At 47.7% G+C, this 9,521-nt stretch overlaps 1 pseudogene; it reads left to right on the forward strand.

Moving 5' to 3' along the window:
* Nucleotides 1-4,451: 4,451 nt before the first annotated feature.
* On the forward strand, nucleotides 4,452-8,009 carry LOC119320638 (annotated as a pseudogene).
* The last annotated feature ends 1,512 nt before the right edge of the window (nucleotides 8,010-9,521 follow it).

A 9,521-nucleotide genomic window follows, 5' to 3' on the forward strand; every position in this document is an offset into this window, starting at 1 on the left:
GGGCGAGAAAAGAAAAATACCTAAAGCGATCAGATCTATGACTCGCAAACTACATCAATTTCCATAGCCGCAACAACCTTCTCATGACACCACAGAGAAGACGAGATTCTTCAATAGCAATGCCTTCAAGAAGGGAGCGACGCTCGAGTGCCGCCGGCACCGGATCGAACCACCCAAGGCTACAATCTAACTTTTCACCCTGAAGAATCAAACCAAGCATATCCGAACAATGCCGTCAAGACGGTAGCGATGTAAAATCACTATTGCCAGGTATAACCAACTAGGGTTAGACATAGGTTTCACCCTGGAGCTCAAGACTGGGTGCTTGAGAAGCACCACCGCCAACATCATTTATGTGTTGTCGCCATCACTTTCCGCAACCCCAGCAACTTCAGGCGTTGCACGACCGTCGCCGTTGCACAACCATCCCTCTGTGTCAAGCCACCATCTATATTCTATAGTTTGCATCTCCCTTCCGAAGTCAGCCACCAGATCTGGATAAAGAAAGCCCCACGAAGACCTTTCGGTGGTCACTACACTCCACAAATGAGTATGCCGCCACAGTCCTGGGTGGTCACCATAAGAACCAACACCAATCGCGGAGCACACCACCACCGATTACCACCTCGTAGAAGAGAGGTCTGCCAAATCCCGTCCGCTCAAGGACCGACATAGCCTGAACTGAAGCACAAAAGGCATATCACCTGCCCTGGCAACAGTGCAGAGCTGGCCGCTCGATCTCGTCCATGTAGAGCACAAGGAAACTGTGACCAGTCACCTGGATCGCAGCCATTTGACATCTGAGTGCACGCTGGACAGGTAAAACAACCCAACTTTGATCCAATCTGCTGGTATTGACGGCGGGTCTATTGACCGAGGTACAGCTCTCTCCGCCGCCGTCATCCAAAGATCCGACTGCCACTGCCAAGGCTCCGCCGCTGTTACACGCACCGTCAAATGCTGGGAACTGCCAACCACCTTTAGATCAGAGAGGCCCCGCCGCCACCACCACCGCACAGGCTTTCACACTTGAGATTGAGCCGGCATATCATCTTGAGATTGACGAAGTCACCACATGCGCCTTGTAGTCGAAGGGAACGACTCCACCGACTGAACGTGCATTGCCAGAAATCCTGGAAAAAAAATCTAGGAATAATGCGAGCACCAAAAATCATGGGTTGGGGATATCACTGTCCTCTCCTAGCAATCCAACCATAGGTTGGTTTACAAATAAATATTCTAATTCGCGTATACCTGAAGATGGTTTCCAGAAGAAAAAAATTCTTCATGGTAAAATAATCTCGGCAACCAATCAAGGTTAAGTACCAAAAATTAACAGATTGGCTTCCTATGTTTTCTTACGGGAATCTCCAAAGGGTTTTTTTCTAGAATGGGAAATCTGTATATAATTTCCCTTTTTCCTAAGTACTAAGGCATCTCCAACGGCGACCAATAAATTTCCTACAGCATCTGCCTGTGGACAGGGGGATCAGTCCATGGACACTATCGGATGCCGTCATCTAGCGCTGCCCGCATACATTTTAATAACTTTTTAAACCAACCGGACGAAATTCATGCAAACACGACGGATTTCATATAAACCGGACAACATTCGTGCAAATACAGTGGATTTTCCTTACAGTTTGAACATTTAGAACAAGAAAAACCTATCCTATGACAGCGTCCGGCATCCGGTGTCCAAGTCCTTGTTGTTCCCTTCCGGGAACCGCGCCGTTCATACTTTGTCTTCATGAGCTCCGCGAGAGTACCAGCGATAAGACCGATGAATTCATATGTGTGGTCTCCTGCGAGGAAGAGTAGAAAACGGGACGGACCGGCCCACATGGGACACGGGGACCTGCCGCCTCCCTTGTCCTACTCATCCTAGGAGGAGTCCGCGACCTGTCAGTGGTTAGTGGATGTGAGGTCCACGATGAAAATGGAGGGGTCGGTGCTCTTGTCGTTCCACTAGGCCGTCCGCGAGTTCGTCTGCGGGGCGTAAGAGGCGCAGTTGGCGTTGTGCTTGTCCGCGACCGCCTATGGCTGCGCCTCCGCAGCGGCCGCTTCCTGGCAAGCGGCGGCTTGAGGGCGGACGACCTCGTAGATCACACAATGCTCCTTGATGAAGTTGGGGTTTGTAGTGGCCATGGCTGCCACTGCCTCCTCGCTCGCATGCTCGCAGCTTGTGTTGTGTTGTGGAGTTAGTTGGCTGTGGCCGCCTTTAAATAGTGGATTCCGGTGAGGCCATGCGTTCGGGTGCGTTAATGCGGGGTGCTGAAGTTGGTTTCTCAGCCGGCAGGCCTGCTTAATGGCGGCATACGGACTGACGGGACATTGAATGGGCGTGGTAGATATCTGTCATGTCCCATCCGATAAATGTGTCTCTGGCAATGAACAGGAGCTTACAACGTGGATGCGTCGGGGGTGGCACCCTTTGCCCACGTGCCGCTTCAGTGAAGGAGGCAGTGAGAGGTCACTTTCGCTTTGGGCCGGCTTCAATGTGGAGCAGCCGTTCTACAATGGCATGAATGCAAGCAGCTAGCGCAGAGCGGGAACACGTGCAGGAAAGGGAGAAGGGTTTCGGATGGTCCACGATGGTCAGAAGCGGGCGTGGATGTTGTCCGAACGCCAGCAAAGTCCCCCACGTTTGTCTCTGGTTTGCCTGAAGAAAGTTCATCTGGACCGCTATGCGGACCGATGCAGGACCACGTTGGATGGCACAACACATCCGGACCTTGTTGTCCGGACGTATGCAGGCGGTCTAAGGTTTGCACTGGAGATGCCCTAAAGATCCATTTAGGAAAAAAAATGACAAAAATTAGAATTAAATCTTTTTATTTTTTCTAAGGAAAAACAGTTAAATCACTGGCAAGAAGCAAATGGACGAGAACGGGTGAAGGATCGTCATCGACAGCGGTCTACTGAACATCTATGATCGGCACAAGATGCTGCTCTCTCGCGGCTAGGGATGCAAGCCGGCATCCAGCATAAGCCGGCCAAAACAGGAATTTAGTTCAAAGTTCAAACTGAACTAATGTTGAATATAGAGAATTATAACTAAGTTGATCTACTTTGATTACGAAGCGGGGCGGATCAGGCGGCACTGTGCATCCCTAGTCGCGTCCCGCGAGGGAGGAACCGGCTATACGTCCTTAACCTTGTCATCCCCACGCGTGTACGCCTGCTCGCCAAAGCGGATGAAACAGCTTGGCTTTGGCATGGTAGGGAACCTCCATTTTCGTGCACTGCTTGCGCTCGCAAGCAAGAACATGGTGTGCGGCCTTGGAGGCGGCATACGATGAAGAGCGTGCACTGGACCTCGTGCACACGGGCCTGTGCGGGACGATCACATGGAAAACACCTGGCAACTGGAAATTCTTTCTGTTGGTAGTAGATGACTATATAGCAGATATATGTGGATCGAGGTGCTCAGGTCAAAAGATGAGGCGTTCGCAAGCTTCAAGAAGGTGAAGGCGAGGGCCGAGACGTAGCGCCAGTCTTGTCTGCTGGCGTTCCGGTCGGACCTGGGCGGTGAGTTCATGTCGGACACATTCAAGCTGTATTTCACGGAGAGCGGCAGGCACTAGAAAACGGTGCCATGCATGCTACTCCCTCCGTTCCGAATTACTTGTCTTGGATTTGTCTAGATACAGATGTATCTAGACTCATTTTAGTGCTAGATACCTCCGTATCTAGATAAATCTAAGACAAGTAATTCGGAACGGAGGGAGTACAACATAACCGCGTTGTGGAGCACCGCAACCCAATAATGCTACACGCACGGATGAATACGGGCGTTTACGGGGCTGACTAGAAAACGATCCGACGTGGCCGCGCTGAGGAATGAGACAGTTAGAAAAATGGAGAACGTGCCGCTGTTTACGCTAGCAAAAAAACCAGAACGCAAAAGAACGGCAGCTCGGTTTGCCCTCGTTCCAGATTACTGATCGCGCCGTCTCGGACGACCTCGACTTCTCCGGCCGCCTCGGAGGACCTCGTGCGCTCCCGCCGCCAAGGGCACGTTGACGCTTGCTCCGCTGATCTGTTCGAGCCCCGTGGGCGTGCCTGTTCGTTCGGGTCGGCATTAGCAGGTAAACCCAAGGCCATATATACTCTGTAGATCAAAGCCGTGTAGTATGCCACAAGCAGAGTATCTGTAGATCAAAGCCATGTACGTGAGTTGTCCGTCTTGCTAAAAGCCATATACGTAGTTATTTTCAGTAAACGTTCAAGTACTAGATAAGGCTAATCAGACTTATGAGAGATGAAGGTTACAATTGGTTTGTAAAATAACTGTATCACGCCACATCAGAACAGAAAAAGTTCTTATGATTGTTGCTGAGTGTTTAGATTTTGTAAAGTTGAACATACAATTTCGTAGTTCAGTTTTAACATGCCAATCTTCAGGTCAATCTGTTACTACCATTCATTTTAGTTATATTGCTACAGGAATGGATGATGGAACTTGTGGTGTTCAAGAATCAAGTGATATGTCAATATCAAGCGATGATGACAGCATTAAGGAACGAAATGAAAACAATGTGGAAGTTGAACATCACCATGGTGAAGCTCAGCCGCATGCGTTACTTGGAGAACCAGAACTGGGAATGACCTTTGATAATGAGAACGACGTGCGAGAATACTGCACCAAATATGCTGATGTTCATGACAACCTAACATTTGGTGAGAAAGATTCTCGCAATTATCTAGAGAAAATGAGAAGGTTGAAACTTGGCAATGGTGATGCTGAAGCGGTTCGTGACTATTTCATCAAAATGCAATCTGACAACCCAAACTTTTTTAGTGTCATGGATGTTGATGATGAATCCCGACTTAGGAATGTATTTTGGGTTGATGCTAGAAGTAGAGCAGTGTATGACTCTTTTCATGACGTCATTACTTTTGACACAACATATTTGATGAACAAATATGATATGCCTTTTGCTTGTTTTGTTGGAGTGAATCATCATGGTCATTCAGTGTTGCTAGGATGTGCTTTATTATCAAATGAAGATACTGCAACATTTGTTTGGTTATTTCAAGCATGTCTCACTTGTATGTCAAATCGTCCACCAAAAGCTGTTGTTACTGATCAAGCAAAAGCAATTCAAAATGCCGTGGAAATAGTTTTTTCGGATTCTCGATACAGATGGTGCTTGTGGCACATTATGAAAAAGATACCGGAGAAGTTAGGTGGATATGAGGAATATGATCACATCAAAGTTGATGTTGGGAAGGCAGTTTATGATTCATTAACAATTACATAATTTGAAGTTGCTTGGCTACGTATGCTTGAGAAGTATGATATTGGTGATAATGAATGGCTTAAAGGGCTTTATGAGCATCGACACCGTTGGGTTCCAGCATTTGTGAAAGATGCCTTTTGGGCAGGTATGTCTACTACACAACGTAGTGAAAGTATGAATGCCTTCTTTGATGGGTATGTTAATGCAAAAACTACATTGAAGCATTTTGTTAGCCAATACGAGAATGCTCTTCGTGAAAAAGTTGAGAAGGAGAATATTGCTGATTTCAATTATTTCAACTCAACCATACCTTCTATCACAAGATTTGACATCGAGAAGCAATTTCAATCAATCTATACAAATTCGAAGTTCAAAGAATTTCAAGAAGAGCTAACAGATATTATGTACTGTGAGCGGAGGTTGATACAAAAAGAAGGGGCAATAGAAACGCACGAGATAACCGAGGATGTGCTAATTGATGAAGAAAAAGGATGGAGAAAAGATACTGTGTACCATGTATATTTCAATGAGGAAGAGTTTGAAATTAAGTGCTCATGTCGCCACTTTGAGTTCAGAGGTATTCTCTGTAGGCATGTGTTATGTGTGCTCACTCAGAAGAAAATCAAGGAGGTTCCTCCAAAATACATCCTTGAGCGGTGGAGAAAAAATGTGAAAAGAAAACATAACTTTATCAGATGCACATATGGTGGCATGGACGACACTCCTGTTGCAAAACGTTTTGATAGTCTATGCAATTCTTTCTACCCAACTGCAGAGATAGGCGCCATGTCAGATGATTCGTTCAATTCCTTGACTGAAGATCTCCGCACCTTGCAAATTAAGTACACCAGCAACTCAAGTTCTGAAAACAATAAGGATAAGGCCGGTGCACAAGAAGATCAATTGCAGGAAGATGCACCTTCTAATGGGGCAGCAACAAGTAAAAGTATACTAAGTCCAATAGAGGTTAGATGTGCTGGTCGTCCTCCTTTGTTGAGAAAAGAATCTAAGGTTGATAGGCTTATTCGGCAAGCAAAGGAGAAGAAGAAGAAAGCTGAACTAAGGGAGCAAAAAAAGGTTGCACAGAAGGACAAGAAGGAAGCTGCGGAAAAGGTATTGTTGCTTATATTACGTTTTTTGTTTTGAAAAATATGCACCCAAAATTCGCGCCTGTTGAGCTCACTACATATGTATTTATTTCAGGCTCGCTCCATGAATTTGAAAAAGAAAAGGTCCAGTAAAAAGAGAAAATCCTCGGAGGATGATATTCTAGAACAAAATGTTATGGAACATGCAGTATGTATTTCTTGTTCTCGGTTGCTTAATATTTGTTTCACACACTTTTCTGAGTTAACACTCTTGCAATCTGAAACAGAGTCCACAAGCTTTTTATTTGGATGGCCAAGCTTGTAGTACTACAGCACAGGTATCTTTGTTTCTTATCTTTTTACCTCTAGTAATCACTTGAGCATCCATGTCATTCTATCACGTTCTTTGCGGCAGGAACCATTTGGCTTGGGCATTACGACTGGCAACATGAATCCACCTCAAGGGTCGACTGCAGTATCATTCGGAGGTTCATCGGCAATGCTTATGCCTCCAATTTTAGGAGAATATACAAGTATGTTGTTTCAAGTTCAGCAAGGATCGACTATAGTGCCAAGTTCTGCAGAGTTACACTCTGATGGAATTGGAGGGCTCAACAATACGACGGATCACAGTTAGCCATGATTTATGTAATTTGATGAAAGGCACTAGGGCACTTGGCAACTTTATTGTAATAGATGAAAGGCACCAGGGCACTAGAAAGTAAACAAATTTATGTTTTATCATTTTGTTTTTCCCTAAAGCAACAGAACTGCTACCAAATTATCCATGGATATATGTGCGTGTACATTGCCGCTGGCTAATTCCAATCACAGAGCTGTTTGTCTCACACATGACTGCCTGCTTTCATGAGCTTCAGGATTATGTAGTGTATGTAAGATGGCTTTCATGTCAATCTTGTCTAAATTGACAGCAACAATCTACAACTATCCCCAGCGGGATACTCTTTATTTACTCTTAAGAATCTCAATAATCGTAGCCAGAACAACAATACATAAGGATGTTTCCTCCTTCAAACTTTCCAGAACTGAACAACTTTATATATTTATTTCATTGATAAGATTGGAGTACACAAATCCATGTAGCGAGAAGTACATGTTACAATTGAAAGCAACTACATGAGCACTTTTGAGAAGTACATGTTACACTCAACAGGAACCACATGAGCAATTCTGTTCGGAACATTCAAGTTATCTTCCCCAGACACACGCATAATCTGCAATCTTATGTGGCCTTTGATTCTGGTCTCTCTTCATTTGGTGAAACAACACTTTGTGTTTCTTGTCGCATTGCACAGAGATACCATATGCTGGAGTGCCTATAGTCCTCTCCCTGCAAAGCAGAAGAAAATTCAGAGCTTGCACAAAGTTCAGAATTTGCACAAAGGTTCAGAATCTGCAAGTTACAATATTGAGCGCCGATCTCGCCCAGCTGCGCGGGTTGAGATCGTCGAGATTTCCCACTGCACGCTCAGGAGCAGGTGGTCCAGCATCATCGGCCGGCGGCCACCAGTACACCGCGCCGGGCTGCAGTGCGCTCGCCCACGGCGCCGCCAGCATCCATACGAGGAGGCCGCCTCACTGCCCTGGAGGAGTCGGCCGTGACGCTTACAAAGAGGACGAGATCGCCTCGCCGGCCTGTAGGAGCCCGGAGTGATGCTGCCGCCGCCGACGAGATCCAATAGCCGCATCGGAAGAGCCAGCCATGGCGCATCCAAGGAGCAGGAGGTTGCCTCGCCGCCTCAGATTAGTCCATCGTCTCCGCGTTGGGACGCCGATCTGGAAACTCGCCGCATCGGAGCGCCATGAGGGGAACTGCAGCTCACTCGGCCGATCTGGGCGAGCGCACCATCGCGGGAGAGAAAGTAAAAGGGCCGGTGTTTTTTCTTAACTTAATAACCTTTTCTTTGCGCGTCCACAGCCACGTCGGATCGTTTCCTAGTCAGCTCCGTAAACGCCCGTATTCATCCGTGCGTGTAGCATTATCGACCACAACCAAACCCTCGTCGAGATTGCACGTTGCCTTCTCAATGCGATGCGCATGCCCAACATCTTCTGGTGTGAGGCCGTGAAAACTGCTATGTACATCCTCAATCGATCGCTGACGAGGAGCCTCAACGGCGTCACGTCATATGAGGTGTGGGACGGGAGAAAGGCCAGCGTGCACCACTTCCGCACGTTTGTTTGCATCGCGCATGTCAAGCTTCTTGGTTCCAGCATCAACAAGCTGGCAGACCGCTCGACGCCCATGGTGAAGATGTTGCGGCCTTGCGGGTGACGCTTTATGTGGCGTTCGAGGAAGGAAGGCCATGGGACTGGGCGTCCACGGCCATGATGGAAGTTTTGTCGAACACCTTCATTGCCGTCTACAACACCGTTCAGGGGAGACGGTGGTCGATGCCGGATCCACGCGTGGCCAGTCCACGACCCCACCCGCCACACCGATCCCAGCCTTGCCTTTGGTGGACACCCCAGTAGCAGAACCACTGCCCAAGTGGGGGACGCCGCCCACACACGAAGACAATCGGGATGCAGACTCGGGGCCTCTCTGATATAAGTACATCGAGAACTTGTTGGATGAGCTCGACGTGGAGGCCGCGCAGCAGGCCGAGCACTGCATGCTGGCTGCAGAGGAGCCTATAAGCGTCGAGGAGGCACTCGGCGATGATGCATGGAGCAACGCCATGCATGAAGAAATGCGCTCCATCACCAGCAACAATGCATGGGAGCTGGCAATGCTCCCCGCTGGCCACCGCGCCTACGGCCTCAATTGGGTCTTTAAGGTGAAGAAAGACCCAGCTGGCAACATCCTCAAGCACAAGGTGAGTTTGGTGACGAAGGGGTATGCGCAGCGACATGGGGTGGTGTTCGACGAGGTCTTCGCCCAATTGTGTGCATGGAGACCTGCGCCTACTGCTTGTACTTGCGGCACACAGCGGCCAGCAGGTGCACCATATGGACGTTAAGTCTGCCTTTCTCAATGGCGATATCATCGAGGAGGCGTACATGCATCAGCCAGCTAGCTTCATCGACAACGACAACTCGAGCAAAGGAGCCAAACGTCAGCATGTCACATCATCAACCGTGTGTATATCCATAAGCTTTTGAACAAAACATCGTATGAGCTCCTTACTGGTAAGAAGCCAAACGTCAGTTACTTTAGAGTATT

Source organism: Triticum dicoccoides, chromosome 6B, assembly GCF_002162155.2.
Source record: "Triticum dicoccoides isolate Atlit2015 ecotype Zavitan chromosome 6B, WEW_v2.0, whole genome shotgun sequence".
In the NCBI taxonomy this organism is placed as follows: Eukaryota; Viridiplantae; Streptophyta; class Magnoliopsida; order Poales; family Poaceae; genus Triticum; species Triticum dicoccoides.